General features: G+C 41.4%; 1 pseudogene; it reads left to right on the plus strand.

Annotated features, from left to right (window-relative positions):
• The first annotated feature begins 4,081 nt into the window (after positions 1 to 4,081).
• Positions 4,082 to 8,746, plus strand: part of LOC102830679 — a 26,147-nt pseudogene continuing 21,482 nt past the window's right edge.

The raw sequence follows: 8,746 nt of genomic DNA on the forward strand, positions 1-8,746 counted from the left end.
ATTTACCTCTGTTCCATTTATCCCATGCAAACCTGCCTAAGTGTTCCCTTATCTACCTTGTTCTTTATGGGCAGTGTTTTTTTCTGGTGTGCACAGGGTCTCTATGAGTTGGAAGCAACTGAAGCACACCTAACAACAACAACAGCAACCAACTTCTGTTCTCATCAGAAAGTACTGCTCCAATAGGTAATAGATTGTTTTGTGTGGAATATAGGTTGAAAATCAATGTGTGTGTGTGTGTGTGTGTGTGTGTGTGTGTGTGTGATTGTTTTAAGGAAAAATTTAAGTACCACCCACTTTTACAGCCAATGTTTATTTTAGGCTGCTCAACAGATCAACAGAATTCTATCACTTAGTCATCTAGTCCTGTTTTTGCCTGTTTTACACCCATGCATTGGTTCTGATGAAAACATTCACAGGGTACTCCCTAGGTAAATTCTAATGGAGACACAGACAGATTGTATTTGTAAAACATTTTGCTTTCCAACAAACCTCTTCTATTATAGCATCATTGTGCTTTATGCAACATTAGAACATAGGAATAGTGTAATCTTCAGTGTCTGTTGGCTATTTTCTTAGATGAGATTACTCAGCCTTAGAGTCTGTTGGCTCGTGTGCTTTCTGTTCATGTTTGTTCTCCAGCTAGTAGAGTCTTCATCTGAGGCTCAGACACACACACCAGGGGATCCAAAAACCCTCTGACAGTGTGTAAGGAATTTGATGCCTCTGATCAGAGCTTTCTTAGCTTTCATCAGATTCTCAAAGGGCCCCTTAACCCCTAAATCCCTAAGAACCTATGTCAAATTCTGTTTCAAAATCTCCTATTTATGATCTTGCTGAAAATCTGAAAATTCAGGAGTCTTCTAATGTGCTTTTGTGAAGCTTTGCTCTGAATTCAAGGAGCCCTGGTGGCTTGGTGGTTAAGTACCTGACTGCTAACCCAGAGGTCAGTATTTAGACCCTACTAGCTGCTCCATGGAGGAAAGATGCTGTAGTCTGCTTCCATAAAGATTTACAGCCTTGGCAACACTGTGTACTCATTCTACTCTGTGGGCTAGTTCTGCCTGTGGGATTGTAGGAGTCAGAATTTGACTCGATGGCAATGGGTGTGGTTGATTTGGGCTTGGTTCTTAATTCAGATATTCATTTTCATAAACCAGCGAAATAATTTTAGTTAATGCCAAGAGTGATTGGGGATGAGAAAATAGCAAAAGGAAATAAAAAGTACCGATCAGTAACTGAAACAGGAGAGAGAATGGCAGAGAGATTTTTAAACGTGGAAAGATGGGTACGCTCTGGGAAAATGTGGTAGTTGAGGGTGAAGAGTCATATCAAGAGGGAAGAGATAGAAGACATGAAAGGGATGAAGAAATTATTCCAGAGTTTGGGAGCAAAAGTTTAAGTGTGATAAATGAACTCAACAAGTGTGAAAAGTGTCTATGAGTTTTAAAAAGAATGGGGGAATGGTATGAAGGATTTGAACAGGGCATAAATAATGCAAATAAATTGCTGTGTGAAATAAGAAAGGAGAACTGCCAAGTTCCTCAAGAGCTCCTTGGATTTTCTTTTTCTTTTGTTTTAAGTTTTTATTGTGAATTGAGTGATGATTTACAGGGGAGAACATCAGTTTTACACTCATTGTTTCTGTGTATCATCATTCAGCAGTATTTGCTTCCATTCCCTGTTTTTTGTTTTGTTTTGGTTTTCTGGAGGGATGTACACAAAACCACGCAGGAATATATAATAATTTAAACAACCAAAGAGCAAATTCTGTAAGCCTGCCTCCTGGCCACCAACACTCAGCCTTTCTCTTTCCATGAGTTCCAGAGTCCTCAGCTGCTCTCTCTCTCCATGTCCTCTTCTCTGCCTCCATCTCTGGTATTGCTGCTTCTCTGAATAGGATCCCGCATTCCTCTTGTGCTCTTCTCTCTTGATGGTCCTAGGGTCCTCTGTTCCTGGACTGTAAGATTAACTCCTCTCCTCTTTATGTTACAAACTTCTACCTTTACTGTTGTGGCAGTCATAATCAGTCACAGTAACAGTTACTCATTATTGAATCATAAGAATCTTATCCCCATGTCTTTTCGCCAGACGTGTCTAGACAAGATGAAAATTATTCAGTAGGGATTCTACCTTTCCCTGCACACTCTGAAACTAAACTCCCTCTTGAAAATTTGTAAGCCAGTTATTTCATGCCTTTATTGCCCACCCCCTCATTTTAGGTAGCCAATGACTAAGTTGCCTGTCCCTATCAACCCTGTATACAAAGGGGATAGGATTGATGCTTGATGTGAAGACTCCTGCCTTCTCTGTTGGTATTTTCAGCTACTACATCCATAAGTATAGGTCAAGTCATCAAATTGTAGCAGTTTACACTTGTTTCCTTTATAAAAAATTGGTTTTGTGTCTTTCTCTAGGTGATTTCTGATCATCAAGTCATAGAGGCTAGGTCAAGGCTAGGTACTATCTGGAAATTTGGGCATTCTTATGAATCTCCCCTCACTTCATATCAGCTTCACTCTCAGCTGTAGCCCTCTTGTTCTTGGGCTATGTTCTTGTTCTTGGGCTCAGGAGTCCTGGGTCTCACCACACTTCAGACCAACCAGCCCTACCTCCTCTCATTTTCATCTCCAGGTCAACAGGAATCTATGGAACGTGGTTGAACTCAGCCTATACCTTCATTGCTGTCTTTCCCCCTCTTCCACTCACCAGTAGACCAATGTGGTCACTAACAAGCTTACATGCCTGCTCATGTGTTCCCTTTGAATTTCAGTCTTGGAGGAGGGCTTGTTCTGAAGGGACTTGATTGCTTTCCTTGATGGCTCCCCGACAAGCAACTTGCTTGTTCTTGTATTAGCTAATCAGAATGTCATTTTGTTTTTTTAATTTTTCCTGCTGATATTTCTTTCAAGAAGTATCTTCTGTTACTCTAGCTGTTTCAGGCTGGTCTGCTTGTCCTTCCTAGTGGGAATCTCTTACCTCGGAAGGTTTTGGATGCAGCTCAGGATTCCATTTAAGGTCCTATACACTGCAAAGGCTCCTTTATAAATGTATTTCAATGGGTGAGTTCTAGAACCCCTTTTAGGTATTCCAATGAGTTATAGATTGATGACGGACATACAAGCTTTCTGTAATCCTGTTTCCTGATATTCCTTTCTATCCCACTCAAGAATCTATTTTACAATAGTAGGCAAGGGAAGCCAATATTCAGAAGACAGTCAAGCATCTTAACATTATTTTCCCTCTTCAGACTATGCCTCAACCCATGTATCACAGAGCCTTGTTGTTCCAAGGTTGAGCATGCATCACCATTTACTTCTGTCCCATTTAGGTCATGCACATCTGTCTCATTGTACCCCTGTCTACCTTGTTCTTTCATCCTCCTCCCCTTCTTGTATATTGCCCTCCCCAATACTCAAAACTATGATGTGTCTGTGCTCTACCCTGTGGTCCACCATCCCATCCCTCCATCCCTTCCCATCCCCCACCCACTAACCAACAGATTTTTTTTTTTTTTTCCCTTTTGGTATGGGTATCATTTCCTAAGCTTTTACAATAATGGTCTTATGTAATATTTGCCCTTTGTGACTGACTAATTTCACTCAGCATAATGTCCTTCTTGAATTTTCTTTTAACTCTCCTTTGTCAGTAAGGTGGTGGAGTGATCATTTTCACCACCATATATTTATTGATTATGGAAGGGATAACTTTCCTCTTAAAATAAAATACCTTCCTAAAATAATAAACACAACACATAAAAATGTTCATGTATTTTCTAATGTAACACAAAAAGTGATGGTCTGAAGCTAAAAAATAAAATGATGAGTTAGAGGAGAAGTACGTCCAAATTATTCAACTAGAATATTAATTAAAGATACATCTCAAAGCATAGAGTAAAAAACATAAAGAGATGAAAATGATGAGAGACAGAAATATGTTACATAGAAAACAGATGAAGAAGAACTGACGGTCATACAATGTTCTGTCACTGCTACTGCCGCGACACGGTCAGCGCACCACCATCCTAATCCCCCCAATCCCCCCCACCATCCCCCACCAACCGCTCCACCTCACGAAGGACATGAATGAGTACAGCAACACAGAGGAATTCACAGAGGGACCCAAGATAAACACGAGCAAGAATCAGCAGGATGACGGTAAAATGTTTATTGGAGGTTTGAGCTGGGATAAAAGCAAGAAAGATGTGACTGAGTATTTGTCTCTATTTGGAGAGGTTGTAGATGACACAATTAAAACAGATCCCATCCCAGAACAATCAAGAGAATTTGGATTTGTGCTTTTTGAAGATGCTGCTAGTGTTGATAAGGTTTTGGAACTGAAAGAACACAAACTGGATGGCAGATGAATAGACCCCAGAAAAGCCAAAGCTTTAAAAGGGAAGGAACCCCCCAAAAAAGTTTTTTGTGGATGGATTGAGTCCAGATACTTCTGAAGAACAAATGAAAGAATACTTCGGCATAATCAGAGAGATTGAAAACATTGAACTTCCTATGGATACAAAAACAAATCAAAGATGAGGATTTGGTTTAATCACATATACAGATGAAGAGCCAGTAAAGAGATTGTTAGAAAGCAGATATCATCAAATTGGTTCTGGGAAGTGTGAACTCAAAGGTGCACAGCCCAAAGAGGTAGATAGGCAGCAACACCAACAGAAAGGGGGAAAGGGTGCTGCAGCTGGTGGGAGAGGTAGTACTAGGGGTCGTGGACGAGGTCAGGGCCCGAACTGGAAACAAGAATTTCATAACTATTACGATCTCGGATATGGAAATGACAACAGTGCCTGTGGTGGTGATCAAAACTCTAGTGGTAATGGCGGATGTGGTTATACTGGGAAGAACTCTGAAAACTATGGATGTGCACAGGGAGACGTAGACTACAGTGGCCAACAGAGTACGTGTGGCAAGTCATCTCAAGGGGGTGGCAATTGCCAAAACAACTACCAGCCATACGAAGGAGGAGATGCTAAAGTAACCCATCTTGGCAGGAGAACATTGAGGGTTGGTCTTCCATTAATCTAAGATGACTTTTTGTAAAACACTTTTTAGTATATAAGACCCAGTTGTGTCCAATTGTATATAGCCACCACTTAGTTTTCTTTGTTTTCACTTTGTCCTTTGCTATCTGTGTTTTGACTCGATGTGGATTTGTGTTTATACAAATTTTATTTGTATGATTTCATGTTAAACCTCAAATAAATGCGTCCTTATGTGATTTAAAAAAAAAAAAGAAGAAGAATTGACAGAAAGTAATAGAAGTTCTAGGATGCTATAAAAAAGAAGAGATGGAGACTAGGAATTAAATACATAAATGACAGAAGATTGTACTGAACTAAAGAGAAATGTACATCAGGAGTTTGAAAAGACTCAAGTTCAGTTTCAGGCAGGAATGATGAAAAACACATAGACACATACAGCTCACTGATCATACTCTGAAGAAAATCTTAAACTCTCACAATAAAGAGACAACATTACATGTTTCTAGACCAAAAGAACAAATTATCTAAAAAGGCTAAAAGACTCACAACAGCATAAGATGTCTCATCTGGAACAACAGAATGTAGAAGACAATGGAGTAACATGCCCTGAGAACAAAAGAACTGCATCCCTGTAATCCTCTACTCAGCTAAAACGGCATTCACCAATTAGGATGATAACATTTTGTATACATTTTTATTTTTCATTTTTAAGTGCCACCGAGTCAGTTCTACATACAGCGACCCTGCGCAGGGTTTCCGAGGCTAATCTTTGCGGGAGCAGAAAACCTCATCTTTTCCTGCAGAGCAGCTGGAGGGCTAGAGCCGCGGACTTTGTTGTTCCCAATTCAGTGCTTACCCTACAGAACCGCCACAGTCCCCTTTGTAAGCATTTTTTGTTTGTTGTTGTTCCCAATTCACTGCTTACCCTACAGAACCACCACACTCCCCTTTATAAGCATTTGTTGTTTGTTGCTACGTGCTGTCAAGGCGGTTCTGACCCATAGACACCCTGTATAGGGTTTCCAAGGAGCAGCTGGTGGATTTGCACTACTGGTTCAAACCGACTTTGTAGTCCCTTGCTTATCCCACAGCATCACACCAGGACCTCTTTATAAATACTTTATAACCCATATGCTGTATCTATGATAGATATCTGGGGAATGACACAAACAACACACAGACGAGGACAGAGGCATTAGGATGTATGAAGAGAAAAAGAGGGAGCAATGCTTATACAGCTGTATAGATGAGGGGCTTCAAAAAGTTCGTGGAAAAATTCTATAATATTTTCATTCCTTCTTTCCATGAACTTTTTGAAGGTCCCTCATCTACTTACTTATCTATGTATATGTGTGTGGCATTTTATACACATATGAGAGAAAGACAGTGGGGATTGTGTGCCTTGGAGTCAGTTTGACCTATGGTCACCTAGTATAGGATTTCTTTGCAGGAGCAGAAAGCGTTCTTCAGAGCATTTGGTGGATTCAAACTGCTGAATTTGACATTAGCAGCCCAACTCATAGTTCACTACCCTACCAAGGTTCCTTATGATAGAGAGAGAGAGAGAGACAAAAAAGATCTAAATTATTATGTTACACAGCTGGAGAATGTGTAATATACTTGCTAAATAAAGACTTGAGAAAGAAGGGCTATACTCCAAAGGAGATTCTAATAATAGTCTAGAACCAAAAGAATGAAACAGACTGCAAAATGTAGGAGCTGGAGATGTAAAAAAAAAAAAAAGGAATGTCAAACACGCCAAAGGTCTATCTGGGAATGTGGAGGGGAGGGTTGCTGAGAGAGAGGGAAGGGCTGAAAGTTCACGTGGTGGTAGTTGTGTGCGGTGGAGTTGGTTCCAACTCATAGCAATCCTGCATAGGATTTCTGAGGCTGTCAATCTTTATGGAAGCCTCTTCCACCCCTACCCTCCCAATCTCCCAAACCCCACAGAGCTACTAGGAGATTCAAACTGCTGACCTTGGAGTTCGTAGCCCAATGTGCAACCCACTAAGATACCAGCACTCTGTAAAGTACAATATACCCCATATGACATCCTTTCAGGTGACATCAGACTATATGCACTGTGGAGCAGCGAGGACAGGCTTGATTGGAAGGGCTTTATAAGGCTGTTGGTTTGCTGCGGTGGCATAGCTTAAAGCCCTCAATCCACAGTACCATGGCTCCTGTGGGTACCACCACTGCAGGTCAGTGCTTGCAGGGAGATGTTGAGTTGTGGTCGCTCTGCTCCGTCCCTCTGGGCTTGATTCTGACCAGGTTATCCAGAGACAGCCAATTGCACAAGCAAGTTTGCAAATTCTAAGGTTCCAGGTATTAACCAATCAGGGCTTACTTTGATACATGTGTGTCACATATATATGTATACACACACAGAGAACATGAAGCGCGCACAAAGACCAAATCACATATCGTCCTATTTCACAGCCTGTGTCTTGCTGTAAGTGATACATACCTGTATTCTAAAAGTCTCATCAAATTGGGGCGACCGTGAGCAGAATGAAAATGGAGCATATTGTGGGAACATAGTGGCATGGTATCACATTTTCATAAGGGAAATATGTGTCTGATTATAAGCCGAAAAAGGAAAGATACCATTTATTAAATGGAAAATTACGAGGGTGAGTCAATTACTAACAGCTGCAGAAACAAACACATGAGACGGCTGGCAGATTAGAGTGACGGCACCAGGAACCAATGAGCAATCTGAGAACTATAGTAACAGAGAACATCAGGTATCATGGGTCACTTGATGTTATGTAAAAGATAGTTCCTTCCCTGTTGTTGTTATGAAGCGCAGTAGAGTCTGTTCTACTCACAGTGACCCTGTATGTGGGTTCAGAGGCTTTGAATCTTTGTGAAAACAGAAAGCTTCACCTTTCTTCTGAGGAGTGGCTAGTGAGCCTGAACCACGAACCTTGTGGTTTATAGTCCGGTGCTTACCCTATGGAGCCACCACGCTCCCTCCCTCCCCCTAGTGAGGTATTTTCAGGTAGATTCATGAGCATTTGTGAACCCTGGGTGCCTATAATGCTAATCCACTCCACAGTTCCCTTTTTTTTTTGCTCTTCTTCCTGCCCTGTTTTCCCCGCTTCCTGCAATGTGTTTCTTGTGCTCACCTCCCAAGTTAGCTATGAACGCACGGTGTCGGGGTCTCCTTTGGGGAGAGCTCAAAGGAAGTCAGTTGGTATTGGAAGTGACATTGGAAAGTAGACACATGGTGATTGAATCTGGACTTACATCGCTCACCAGCCATGTACAGATTGCATTGCTGGTACCGAGGTGTGATAATCCCTAGCATTCTGCAGCACTCAGTTACCAAGACTCTCCTCCACGGTTGCACTGCAATGAGGAGTAGTTGTAAAGGAAGTAGGGTTGTAGAATCATGGCTGGACGATGTGGAGGCAATGGTCAATACAACATCCGTGGGATTTGCTGACTTGTTAAGTGCCCTAGGATCCTTGAAGAAAGAGAATGAAATATTCAGCTAACACTGAAGACCCATTGTAAAAACCAGAAGGTCTCCATACCAGCGTTTCAGGAAACATTAAGCTAACTGACAGGTTAGTGTTTCGATCCTATCCAGCAGTTGCACTGGGAAAAGAATTGGCAATCTGCTCCCCTAAAGATTATAAGTGGTTTGGAGAACTTCTCCGTGGTCACATGGTGGTCGTTGTGAGTTAAAAATGTCTCGTGGACACCTAAGTAACAACAATCTTTTACAACTAGCAG

This window comes from Chrysochloris asiatica, unplaced genomic scaffold (assembly GCF_000296735.1).
Source record: "Chrysochloris asiatica unplaced genomic scaffold, ChrAsi1.0 scaffold00029, whole genome shotgun sequence".
NCBI lineage: Eukaryota > Metazoa > Chordata > Mammalia > Afrosoricida > Chrysochloridae > Chrysochloris > Chrysochloris asiatica.